The sequence below is a fragment of the Sciurus carolinensis genome, chromosome 8 (genome assembly GCF_902686445.1).
Source record: "Sciurus carolinensis chromosome 8, mSciCar1.2, whole genome shotgun sequence".
Taxonomy (NCBI): domain Eukaryota; kingdom Metazoa; phylum Chordata; class Mammalia; order Rodentia; family Sciuridae; genus Sciurus; species Sciurus carolinensis.
The window spans coordinates 54,896,619-54,910,752 of NC_062220.1; the positions used below are offsets into that span (position 1 = coordinate 54,896,619).

The 14,134-nt window shown below is 36.0% G+C and overlaps 1 protein-coding gene across 3 annotated transcripts in view; it reads right to left on the reverse strand.

Moving 5' to 3' along the window:
- The window catches only part of Grm3 (glutamate metabotropic receptor 3), a 204,875-nt gene that overhangs the window by 47,858 nt on the left and 142,883 nt on the right, over positions 1-14,134 (reverse strand). The window lies entirely within an intron of this gene.

The following is a 14,134-nucleotide window of genomic DNA, read 5'->3' on the forward strand; positions in this document are numbered from 1 at the left end:
CAGCAGCAATTTTCTTCTTCACAACCTTGATGATCACTTAGATTCTGTTTAGATTCTAATGGGCCCTGATGCCATTGAACCATCTGCAGCTTGAAAAAGAATTTCAGCAGTAACATTTTCCCTGAGAGTAAGTTTTAAATTCTTAAACTTAATTCTCATCTCCTTTTGAGTGAACACATGGCTATAGGCATCAGAGGTAAACAGTGATTCTCTAACCACTGACTCCAAAGCTTCCCCCCTTTTCTCCCTTGTGTTTCCATGGGTGTTGATGCACATTCACATCAGCACAATCATATAGACATGTCCCAAGCAGTTTGAGGCAATCTCTGCCATGGAGAATCACCTACACTCTTCAAGTTCATCTCACATTTCACTGCAAAATGAATTACTTTTATTAACACTTGAAAAAATAATTTTACATCTCTTTTCTCTTATAATCACATACACCTTCTTGTACCTATTTTCTATACTTGAACCTTTCAAAAAATGGAATAAATAATAATCATAGAGACATTTCAAACTGAAAAGCTGCTGAGGTTGTGAACACAATAGCTGGATATGCTTACACTCTCATATGATTCGTAGAGTGTGTGCAATTTTTTGTTTTGGACGATAGCTTTGCTAATTTGAATACAAATTAGTAAGTTTTAAGTCTATAAGGAGAGTACTATCTATTATGTAATTTATGTTATGTGCAAATTTATACTATATGTCAATGGACAGTTGTAACTCTATTATGCAAACTGTCTATCACATAGAAATACACCTCTGGTTTCCTTGTTTAATAATTGAGTATAATAAGCTGAAAAGGGGAGAGGATTTAAAACTTAAAAACATAGACTAAGTTATCCTTTGGTTCTTTCCAGTTTTGCCAATGAGAAGCTCTGTGGAAGCCTTCAGTGCAGGCTATATGGATTTGAAAGAACAGAAAGGCAAGTTTAGGGTTTGGAGGAGATTTGCCATGGCTATATCAGGTGGGCAAGAGAATGTCATCCAAAGTCTCTATTCATCTGCCCTGAAAGATCCCTAGACATGACACTTCCTGGTCAGTGAAGTCACTGAGGAAGGGAAAATTATACACAGGAATGGAGAAACAAAAAGTGTCCAAGGATGACTTAGTTGCTTTTATTGCCTATTTTAGGACCAGGCTACAAATGACTAAAAGTTCAAAAGTTGATTCTTTCTATTAGCAATCTGAAAAAAAAAAAAAAATGTGAAAGACATAAAGCTGAATGTTTTTTCCAGCCCTTCAGCAAGTCTTTATTGCGGTCGCTTATCATGAGCTTTTACTCTGCTAATAGCTTATGAGCAGTCGGATGGCACCTCATGTGCTGTAAACAAAAAATTTATGGGTCAGATGTGTTGCTGTCAGTTTCTCGCTCCTTTCCCTAATTTTTACCTGATGTTTCTTCCTTATGGTGAAATTCAAAAACACGTGGCAATTTTAGTATGAGCAAACAGGAAAAATGACACGCTGGCCCATGTCTATTGAAGATGCTCCCACAGGACAAGAAATATTGACTAGATGAAATTTTGATGAAGTGGGAAAAATGATCCACTGTTTTAGTGGTACTGAAAGATAAACTGAGAAAACCATCCCACGGTAATTTTATGAAAAAAAATATGGGAACTTATTCCAGTGGGTATATTTAAATGTAACGTGTGTGCATGTGAATGTATTTGTCACAAACAAATGCTTTAGTGAATAATTTTCAAGAAAAAACAAAGTTCTTCTCAACAACTAAACTTTCATTTGATGTATGACATAACTGAAGTCCAAAGAGCTTGATTGACTTGCTCTAGGTCACAGAATTGGTTAATATCATGATTTAGGCAGACCTCACATTTCTTGATTCTGAGTTCAACGTATTTCACTTATATCACTATACATGGTTACATGGAAATTATCTTGAATTTTAGTTACTCTATGACAAAGTCATAAAGCAAAGATCAGCTTTACAAAAGAAGACATTTCTGGACTCACAGAGGGAATGTTTTCATTTAATATATTATCTGTATTGGTTTCTAATTTGGAGGAACCAAGGAATATTATGTTGCCATTTTTGGTGAATGGAACTAAAGTATGAAACTTCTAATTATATGGTATATATTAGCCTGGTTGTTCTTCAGAATAAAAGCAGTAATTATCCGTGAATTTCTAGTGGAATGCCATCTTTTCATTTCAGATTAGATCTGTGATTGTCTTGAAAACAAAGTTTGTGCTTGCCAGGTTTCCAAATGTTAATGATAGCTCCAATTGTATAATGGATTTCAATATTTTCTTCCACAATATTGAGCAGAAATTCCTAACTTGTTGACTTTTTGACAAGGATGATATTGAATAAACTGTTACAGGCCAGAATCTATGTGGTTTAAACTAAGGTTGTCACAAATTAGATAGGAGAAGATCCCACCACAGGGAGGAAAGGCTATGGTGTTAACCTTGGAATCATGTTCTACCCATTAGGTTCATGTAAATATTCATGCAAATTTCCAGTGGTTCACCCTTCAGCTTTCTCTCAAGAATTCTTCCTTAACGCTTGCCTTTTCCTCAATCCCTGGTTAGAATTTGTATTCCCTTTAACTATATTTAAAAAAGGCATTATTTGCTTGGGAACAGTATAAAAGATCAAATGAAATGCTGTATGTGAAAGTATATTTTTAAGTCTACAACACAAATGGGTGATTTTGTTGCCCTAATACTTCTATTACAGCTGTCAATGCAGCCTGCCTCATGCTGTGTTTCAAGATGTACGCTTGCCTTTCCCAGGAGACAGGTTTTCCTCAGCAAGCTTTTTCTTTGTCCCCTTTCTGGTGTCTGACATAAGAAAAATGCTTCAATAATTGTTGTAGAAATGACATAACACGTTGGTCAATAAAATTCACAATATTTAATGATTCTCCTATAATTAATAATACATTATGTGGGAATGGGAGTAACCACCTTGCTCTTCCTATTATGGAAAGATCAAGCAAGAGGTCAGGGCAACCTGAGGATAGCTTGAAGTCACACAATTAGACTAGAGGCGTTCTGCTGTGGAGCAGACAAACTTCCACAGAGAAAGAAAACCCTTTTGTCCCAACATTCAGGGAGAGGCAAACATCACTTGGAGATTTTATTTTTTCTTTAGACATGATCAATAATTGTATGATAGGAAGTCTGAATGGGAAATGTACAGATTTCTATTGAAATACATAGTATTTTGGTAAGTACTTGAATCTAGTCTTGAGTCTTGAGGATAAAAATTACAATTTAATAAGAGGTAAACTCACCTGTGCTTAATTGGTATTGTACACTAGAAAGAATTGACTCTGGTTTTAGTCAAGTGCCTTGGGATTTTAATAAATGACTTCTTCCCTGGAAATTAAAATAGCTGAGAATACTTGATATTTGTGGAAGATATATATTAGGATGTCAGTATTGATGGGTCTCTTTAGGTTTCTCTATTGGCTTTTCTTGATGTGTAACTATAATTTTAACATGTGTCTCATTCCAACTCTGTGATATTGCTCCTGTCACTTCTCAGAGCCTCCAATGCTTCTAATCTCACTCAGAAATAAAACCCAACATTGTACAAGATCTGAACCCTACTACCTTTCTGACCTCAGCTCTTTCATCTCTTCCATGCTAATTTCATCTGGCCATACTGGTTCTTTTGCTTCCCCTCACACACATCCAAGAGGCTCTCACCTCACACTTTGTTATTCCCTTGCTAGAAATGCGCTTCCAGCAATACTTCTCCCTTATTTCCTTCAGGTCTCTGCTCATGGATCAAATTGTCAGGGAGATATGTTTCACCTACCTTATATAAAATAGTAATTCCACCACTATCACCACTACCCAACACACACACACTGCTTATTTCTCAGGGTCTAAGGCTGGGACTGATGCAGAGAAGATCTGCAATATATACTGAATGACTGCATAAAATTTCCCTGTTTCTTCAGTCTGTCTCTTGTCCATTTCCTTTAGGAGTCTTCCAGTAAGAGTGGAGGCTATATTGCCATCCTCTTTTTAAATACAACCAGCAATTCTCCTTTTCTCAGAAACGGACATGTCTTAGTCATATGAAAGTAAGGACAAACATACCATATTCACTAGGTCTATTTGGCACCTAGCGTATCTGTTGTGTTTCTAAAACATTAGCAGATGAATCCTGAACTGGCTCTGTGACTTGCTGCAATCCATAGGGCCATAAATCAGTGTCTCTTACTCTTTTTGGTGTTAGTATTTTCTCAGGACTCTTCAACAACAACCATAACCAGGCTACTTTTGGCCTCTGGTTACAGTTTTTCCACTTTATTACATACAAATCATTATACTGCCTGTTACCTTGGAAGTCGAGGATATTACTGGATAATGGACAAAGGATGTGAATTCTACTTTAGGAAGAGTTCTTTCTTTTTGACCTTGGGTAAGTGACTTTACCTCTCCTATTCTCTACGTTCTCATCTATAAAATGGTAAACAACATTGACTTGACTAGTTCACAGAGATGTGGTAAGGTTGAAATGAAAGTGTGTTTAAAGTGATTTTAGAAATGGTGAAGTACTGAGTGGGCAAACCTCATCACAATGAATACTAGCATCTTAGAATTCTGAATTCTTGGCAATGTTTTTGTTGCATCTTCTTGACTGAGTTCTTGTAATGGGCCATCAAACATGTAAATAAACTCCTTGCCACACTGCTGCCTGGGATATGGGAAAAGGGGATGGACCTGCACACTCAGGGGACCAAATTAATTAATTTAATCTCTCTGGTTTAGTAGCTTGGGTGAGTAAACTTAAACTATAAATGGCAGAAAAAAAGAAGTAGGAGGCTGGGATATACTCCTCTTGCTTCTCAGTTCTGTTGTTAAAATAGTTAATCTTACTTGACTTTAAAAAGTACCTGTCAGAATCCTATATATTGCTACAATATTTTAAATAATGTTATGATATAATATTCCCAAGAGAAAAAAAAAAAATCAGTATACATCCTTTTCCATGCTGCTTAGCAAATGGATTAATTCAGCTTCAAGAAACCCCTGCAAAGCCAGGTGCAGTGGCACATGGTTGTAATTCTAGCCACTTAAGAGGCTGAGGAAGGAGGATTACAAGTTCAAAGTCAGACTCAGACCCTGTCTCATCCTTGGGGATGTAGCTCAGTGGTAAAGCACACTTGGGTTCAATCCCCAGTACCAAAATAAAAACAAAAAGAACAAATCAAAACAAAGCCATCAAGATCCACTTGCCTAGCATTTATGAGACCCTGAGTTCCATTCCCAGCATCACAAAACAAAAAACAAAAACAAACAAAGCAAGACAAAAGGCAGAAGAGGAACATAGTAAATTTTCCCAGGTAAAAGGAAAAAATTTAACTGAGGAGAAATTAACCACAAGACAAGTTTTTAGGGAGAACTTAGGCAAAATCAGTGAAGTGACCCATGTTAGGAAGTTGACACATATTTCCTGTTAGAAACATTTTATTTATATTTTTACTGTTTAAACATGTCTGAAGATAACAGAGTTCTCAGTGACTAAAAATTAAGAGGACGTAAGTAGCTTCATTATAAATGCCTTGTTTCTTCACTTTTATTAAAATTGAGGTTATCAAAGTTTCATGTTTTATTAGACTTACAAACATTTTAGGAATAGAAATGTCTTTTTTTAAGAACCTAGAAAAGCCATTATAGTGCTACCATGTAGTTATTAGTGATCAAATAACCTATAAACAAAAGTTTGCAACAGGAAATTCCTTGAGTTCCAATTTAAGAAAGAATTTGTGGTATTTATTTCTCTTAGAAACAAAACTTGAGTTGTGACAAACTACCACAATCTTCTGACAATGGACTCAACGAGAAAAATGTGCAGACACACCGAGCAAACCCACAAAACTTATAATGGTCATGCATGGAAATTCTGTAAGAGGCTCAGACCCAGTATTTTTCTCCTTTATTTTATCAATTTACTTTTAATTAAATATGGAGGTTTGTAATGAGAGTGAGAGAGAAGGGTGATAGGGAAGAAAAATGTAGTCTTAAACAGCATTTAAGACATGGTGATTACTTTGGTTTTTTTTGCAATTTACTATTGATTTTCGGAAATAACAGTATGATATTGCAAACATTGATCTGGTGCAATCTGATGCTCTCAGAGGAAGGAGTAAAGTATATAATTGGAGGTCTACGCTATGAGTCATTCTTTACTGAAGACACCATTATGGCAATTAATGAAAGAGTTAACAAATACATTTTTGGATAATGAATGTTGGGTAATCATTTATCATTACTGCTATTGTTCATAAGCTGAGTCAAGTGGCAATGGTACTGCAACCCCCCCTTTTATTTTTCTAATACAAAGCTATTTTTTACCCCTAGCAAGTAGCAGTGGAAAATAATGTATGATTAGGGAATAGATAGACTTGGGTTGACTTTGGATGCCACTGGCTTTTAAACCAATTTTTTTTTTTTTTTTTTGGTACCAGGAATTGAACCCAGGAGTGCTTTATCACTCAGTCACATCCCCAACCCATTTTTACATTTTATTTAGAGACAAAGTCTCACTGAGTTGCTTAGGGCCTTGCTAAATTGCTGAGATTGACTTTGAACTTGCCATTCTCCTGCCTCGGCCTTTCAAACTGCTGGGATTATAGGCATGTGCCACTGTGCCCTGAAGTTTTGCGAATTTGAGAAAGTCCCTTAACTACTTTGAGCCTCATTTTAATCTATAAAATATAGGGGAAAAAATTTCAGACTGAGTATTGTGAGAATGAACAAAATTATGTATAATGACTGTTGTCAAGCTGTTAGTTATTCATTTTTTCCTGTCAGATTAGAATTTTACTGGTTTCAGCTGAAGTTCAAGGTAAAGATGGCAGGTCAGTGGTCATAATCAATATGATTTTGGAAAAAATGTATTTTATGCAAGGGGACTGAACATGTACACTTCAGATTAAATCTATAAAATCAGGGAAACACTGTACTATTTCAATTTCATTTTAATTTTCAAAAGAGCTCTTTTTATGTTTCTTAAAAATTAAGTATTTGAAAAGTTATAAACATGTCTATATTGAACAACCTCTCCAAGTGGATCACCTTTTCTCTCTTCTCTCTTCTAAAGAAATTATAGTGGTACTCAGTGTTAATCTTTTAGGAGACCTTTTCTGAAATCATAGTGACTAGGGGGTCACTATGATTTCTCCTTTGTGTCTACATGCTGTGAATTTACACTTCTCAAGATGCCAATGGTGAACTGGAGTAGTGTGTATAAGTTATATTCTCTTATTATCCTTGCTAGCTAGTTAAAAAGCAACTTGAGGGCTGAAATATTTTTTTTTCTACTCTTTGTTTTTCTTTTTCTTAGTGCTGTCACTGATACCCAGGAAATACTAAATATTCCCAGAAAATTTCATAATGATATCATGATGTTCTGTCTTCATTACGTGAATGTCACTGTTGTCCACAAATCCCCTCCATATTTTAAAAATATTATAAAAGATCTCATTTCATAACATTCAATTCTTAGTTCTGTCTTTGCTTTATCATGGGGAACAAATTTGTAAGAAGTTTGCTATGATAAAACATGAGACCTATAGCTAACCAACTGTTTACCATAGGAATAGAAAGTACAATCTTGTTTCAACAATGAATCTTAATAACCCGAACCAATGGTTCTCAAATTATTCTCCTACACTTGGGTTCTGTATGTAATGAACCCATTCTATAATGAAAACAGAAATAATAATCTTTTATGAATTGACTGACTAATTAATACACTGCATTGACAAATTATTTTTTACTATATTTGAAAAACTTGGTTACTTCACTGCTTAAAGAAGAATGACTAAATGAATGAATGGACAAATAACAGGTTAATATTCCTGGCCAATCTTAGACATGAAGTCATACTTGGCTAGTGGGCTCATGTGTGTATGGACATAACTTTTGTAGTTGGAACATTAGTTTGAAAATTTAAGAGAGCTCTATGCTAGATAAACTTTGTGTTTTTTAAAACAGAATTACATATTTATATATTCTGAAATGCTATTACTATAACTTCTGAGGACTCGGCCAAATTTTAATGTATTTTAGACAGCGGGATGAATCCTTTGACTACCATAGTTTTGGAATAAACCAGACATAAATGGAGTGCCTACGTTACCCCAGGCATAGTGATAGGTGTCGGTGACATATAACCTTTTCTGCTAATGTCACATAAAGTGACTAAGGAGCACTGCAGACCCTTCTTAATTGTCCAAAGTGAGAGGGAAATGGGAATGGTGGCCAGTGGTCAAGGTCTGTAGCCATTTTTCTCAATGTCTACTCCTCAGGGTGCCACATCGTTGGGCCCAGTGCTCAGGCATGATGAGAATTATGGTAAGTTTCTGGGAGGGTTACCAAATTAAACTCTGGGAAGAACTTTCCATACTTTCCTGCTTCATTGGATGACAATCCTGTAGAAAAGAATTCCCCCGTTTCAGTGTGTGGTTGCTGTCCTGGTCAGGAATGTCTTTTTGGAAACTACTGAAAATACTTCCTTTTTCTATGTTGGTTTTTCAGTGTCCCATTGGAGAAGAGGGGTAGCAGTAGGAAAGTAGGAAAAATATGGGTTTTCAACTTGACTGTGACAATGTTTTCAGGTAAGAAAATTTTAGAGGACTAGGTTGTTGTGGGATTGTATAGGATGTCAGAAAGGTCACCAATATAGGGTGACTGATTTTTAAACGGTACATTAGCTGCATTAAAAATGTTTAAAATATTTTCTCCAACCTTCACATTCTTTCGTGAGTGATTCGCAAAGTGATAGAGCCATTTCTTTTACTTCTTTGGGGTTGATGAGGTTTTTTTGTTTTTTGTTTTTCTGTTTTATAGACAAATGAATTTGAATAAGATAAAATTAAGGTTTATAAAATAGTAATAATAATAGCAACTCTAATGACATAGTAATAACAAATAGCAGCAGAAAGCACAGGCCAAAGTCCAAAATTAGGCTTCCACTACATGACCTTAAAATCAGAACCATTTCTCAAGCTCCTAAGACACCAAAGCACAGTGTATAAACAAATAAGTGAGCACATTAGTGGTGCCCTTAGAGGGTTTAAATCTTATTCTTGTAACCCCAGGAAGCTGACCAGAGAGAAAGGGGAAGAAAGAAGTACAGGATATTTATCTTTACGTTTTCGAAATGCTTTTGATCAGGAGAGCTGGAACAAGTTTCTGTGCTTTTGTGGGAACTACAAATGTTCCAGTGGAGGAAGCAAGATCAAGAGCAGTTTGCTCTTTCAGGGACTTCAAAGCCCATTCATCTAAAGATGTGGCCATTACCATTTTGGCTTTCTCGCTGTGCCTTGGATGGCCCTGTACTTTTCAAGAGGAAAGCCTTGCTGGGTTGGGGCCAGCTAAAATGTATTCCTTAGAGTGCAGTGTCCTAGAAAATCTGCCCTTCCTGGCCTGTGCTCTGTGATTATAGTTCCAACCAGGCTTGATCCTCGCTTCTATTGGATGAGTCAGGCGCAGAGGTGAATGGGGCAGTGAGGTTGGACTACCCATTTTCTGCATCTGCTGCTCTTCCAGGTGTGGAGAATTGTAAACATAAGATCAAAGTTGGACCCTATCCACCAGGCTCTAGGTCTCTGATCTCTGTAGGTTGTTGCTTTATGGTACCAAGAGGTGAGTGGGGACTGGGGGAAGCAAGCAAGCAAACAAATAAAAACTGTCATAGTTGTGCATCCTATTCAGTCTTGTTTTGGTCACTAGTAATGGGATTATTCTCTTCATTGTTAAGTCAAACCCTGAGAATTAGATTTGTTCATGAAATTTAGATCTATTCTGGGCAAAAACTACACAATAATTTTCCCATCCCAAACCCAAACTAAAACTGAAGCAAAAACAGCACAAAAAGCCTAGGGCAATGCCCCAAGAGTGTAGCTCGCATTGATCTTGCTTCTATACTCTGGAGATGTTCTGGAGACTAGAGGCTGGTGTTCCCTCCAGGAAACAGGGACTGCATCTTTCTTGTTTACTGCTGGGTCTCCGGGCTCTGGCATACATCTAAATATCTGCCGAATGAATGATTAAATCAGGACTTTGTTATGTCACTTATTCGTTATGTGATCTTGGACAAATTTCTTCTGATAACAAATCTTTAATTTCTCCATTCTCAAACATGGTAGCCCACCCTTGAGAATCACACAGGGGAATGTTAAGAATGATTCCTGATATAATGTCCCCTTGAAACTGGCTATGTATTGGGGTGCCTCTGGTAGTATGTTCAGTAAGTGGTTACTCTTTCTTTTTTCTTTTGAATTGAGTGTACTCCAGTTACAACGTCACCCTGACAGTTGAGTTCACTTTTGTGTGCTTCAGTAAGTGAAGATAATCATGCTGACATCCTAAATTTCCACCTCTGTCAAGCGAGGAGTAGGCACAAAGCTCATGGTTCAGGAAGGCCCTTTGTAACTATGATTTTATTCTGTTCTACTTTCTAGGGCTGATCTGAGAATGAAAAGTGAGAGAGATTGTGCTGTACCGTGAACATAGTGACAGTGACATTGCATTTCTTTAAATGTTTAATAGGCCTCTCTATTTCCTCTGTTCTTAACTGTCTGGGGTAGTTTATGTTTTCCTTTTATATGCAGCACACAGGAAATTTTACTCAGACTAACTTTGAAAAGTCACATGACACCAAACCCAATTCTCATTTAAATGTTTACTTTTGAAGTTGGGATGCCATGACTCTTTCGGATGGAAAAATTTAACTAATTAAACATGCTTTCAAACTTTATATTCTAAGGTTTGGAATTTAAGTCCCACCTTCCAAAGTTTGAGTGTTCTATGCACCCCTTAGCTCCTCTTAGTTGAGAAAGTGGCCCAGGAGTAATAAAGGGATAATAAAATGGAACACAAAAAGAAGCATATCTTAAACCTATTGATTGGTCATCTTTCACTTCTTCAATAAGCATTTCCTTAATATCTAATATGTGCTAGAAGTTGTGTTCAGTGTTTGAGAACAAAGACCTTCAAACCCAGAGCCTTTGTGTATGTTTAATAGCAACACTGAATTTGGCAAACTAGATTTCAGTCATGGCCTTGCCACTAACCAGATGTATGACTGTAGGGAAATGGTTTTCGGTTTGGGGAGTTCTCTCTACAAGATGGTGATGAATATCTTCAAGCTCTAATGGTATTTGGTTTTACATTTATCTCAAAGGAAATGATAGAACATAACTGAAGGAAAGTGCTTAGGTAAAAGCAAGTCATTTCAGAAGTCATATAGTATACTTTTCTTTCTTGAAATTCACTTGTTAATGAATAAAACATATACATTAAATTTTCATGAAAGAATCACCTTATAAATCTGTTCATTGATTTTTTTTCATTCCTCATTCCTTCTGTAAACATTTATATAATGCCTCTTCTATGCCTGAAACTGTTAGGTATTTGAGATAAGAGATGAAATATATGTTCTGTGCCTTGGAAGAGCTCACAGTCTGGCAATAGAGATGAGAAGAAAATACGAGTTTGGGTGTGAAGTGCTGTTCATAATAGACAAATATTTACTGAGCACCTATTATGCTGGGGTCACCTGAGTGAACAAATTGGTAATGATTTCTGTTTTCATGAAGCATGTATGCTAGTGTGGGGATCAAACAATAAAGAATAAACATGAAAGTAATAAATGATGTGTATAGCAGGAGATGGAAAAATCATGAGATTGAAAGCAAGAAAATCAGGTTAAAGGGAAATGGGGGCATCTGTGGTGGGTCAGAATAGGTCTCAGTGAGGAGGTAAAGACATGATGGAAGCAAGGGGACTGATTAGCCTAGGGATATGTGGGGAAGAGCATTATAGGCATAGCATGTCTGCAGAACTGCCATAGTTTCAATGAAAAGAAGAGTGAATATTGGGTGTACGGCTGGAGACGAGTCTGGAGAGGTGGACAGTGGTGGAGCCTAGGACAGAGAGCTCACTGTTTAGAAGAAATTTTAATAAGGCATAATTCTTCAAAATCTACTTTGCAAAAGGAATATTTAAACTGTGTTAACTTCAAGCAAGACTCATTGGACTCACATTGACCAATGCTTGAACAAGTTAGTAAAGAAAGTACCAAACACCAGAGAATATTTTAAACTATGTGGTTAAAATACTCAGGAGGTCTAGCTTTTTTCATCCTGTAAAGATGAGAGTTATGGGCTGGGGTTGTGGCTCAGTGGTAGAGTGCCTGCCTACCATGTGTGAGGCACTGGGTTCGATTCTCAGCACCACATATAAATAAATGAATAAAATAAAGGTCTATCAACATCTAAAAAATATTAAAAAAAAGATGAGAGTTATTACAGAATTGGTTACCACTGTCTCATTTCAGAAGAATCTTGGAATAAATGCATTTGGAACAGGCAGATGACTGAAAGGACTTTTTTGACCCAACCAAGCAGATTTCGTGTCTGCTCAGCGTTCACTCTGTGCCCAGTCCATTGCATCAATATTCAAGTGAGAAAAATAAAGATAATGTATTATAAAATAATATCAAGCACTTGTTTTGCAATAGCTCACAAATAAAAAAACGATATTTTTTCAATCTTAAGTCAATAATATAACATTTATGCCTATAATCTGTTACCTATTTCCATATTTAAAAATATATGTGTATTTAGTTATATATAGGTTACTATGAATTCAAATTGTCATTCTATCATCAGCATTCTCTTCTATTTATTACCTCCTAGTGAAGTGCTAGGTTCTTACCTAGCACTAGTCAATTCTTCATGTTGTTTAAAATGTACTGTTAATTTAGAATCTTGGTACACTCCTATTAGTTATGCATTTTCTTGTCCAATTCTCATTGCTAAGCATACTTACCTTGTGACTAGTATAAATTGCCTCTATTTTCTATAGTTTAAACCCGCTTTTCACCCTCCTACTCTCTTCAGAGATGGAGAGTGACTGGTAATATCTGGCAAATTGAGAAGGCTAAAGCAGCACTTTGTGATCAGGTCTGCGCAGTCAAACTGAATTGTAGAACTAGAGCTAGTAATTGAACAAGACAGACAAAAGGAAGATATTTTTGTTTTATTTATCCCAATAATGGCTTTATTTCTTTGCTTTTCTTTGCCTTTTGAAACCTAAGAAGTCAGATGAAGGAAAATGTTTTGGTTACATAAATCACCTTGCAAAGGCTTTCTGAAATCTGAGTGTCCTTAGCTTCGGTTGTTGATAAGTGGATATATTTATATATTTTCATCTAAGAATTAAGGAGCAAACTAGAATAACAAAGTTAATTAATAAATGTGGTGAATAAAGATAAATGATTATCCCAAGAGTAGTCTGAAGGGGAGAACATACTGAAGTATGTTATCTTTAAAAATTAAAAGCATTGTAGATGTTAATTATGGATAACCCAGAGTTCATTTATTTTTAGAGTAAAGAAATTCTTTTTTAATGACTCTAGGGTCAAGCGTATTTTCTGGAGATGTCAATCAGAACTGATCTGGGATTTTGAGAAGAATGCTAATTTAGTACTGTTTATATATATATATGTATATATATGTTATTGTTTCTATATGAATCAATACATGTGTGGGAATGCAGAGCACAAAAATTTAAGACCACTTTTAGCTGTCATTCTGATGAGAGGTTGTTTCTATCAGATGAATAAGAGGGAATAGTGACATTATTGATTTGTACTGCTTTTGTTTCCCTTGGGGAGAACAAAGAAGGCAAGTTATGCAAAAATGCATGATGGCATTATTTGTGCTTATTTTTAAGGCTGCCTGTGGGTGAGAATTCTGGAATAGGAGGAGGTGATGACCACAGAGTTCTCTTGCCTACTGCCAGCAATTTTTGCAGACCACTGGACTTCTGAGGGATCACCTTTAACGTGAGAATGTCCACTTGCTCCAATGACAATATGATTTATGTATATAACCTTTCAGGTCTTAGATGATAAATAAATTGATAAAGACTGTGAAGACTTGAATGATGCCCTAAAACATGGAAGATTATTAGCAATGTAGGAAAATGAAAGTGTTGTATCATTGTAATGTTTTGGCATCAGAATTGTTTGTGTTCAGTATTACTTACAACTTTATAATTTGGATTAAGCTTGGGTTCCCAGAACTTGTCCCTTAATGAGATGATATTTTAGTAGAGAATACA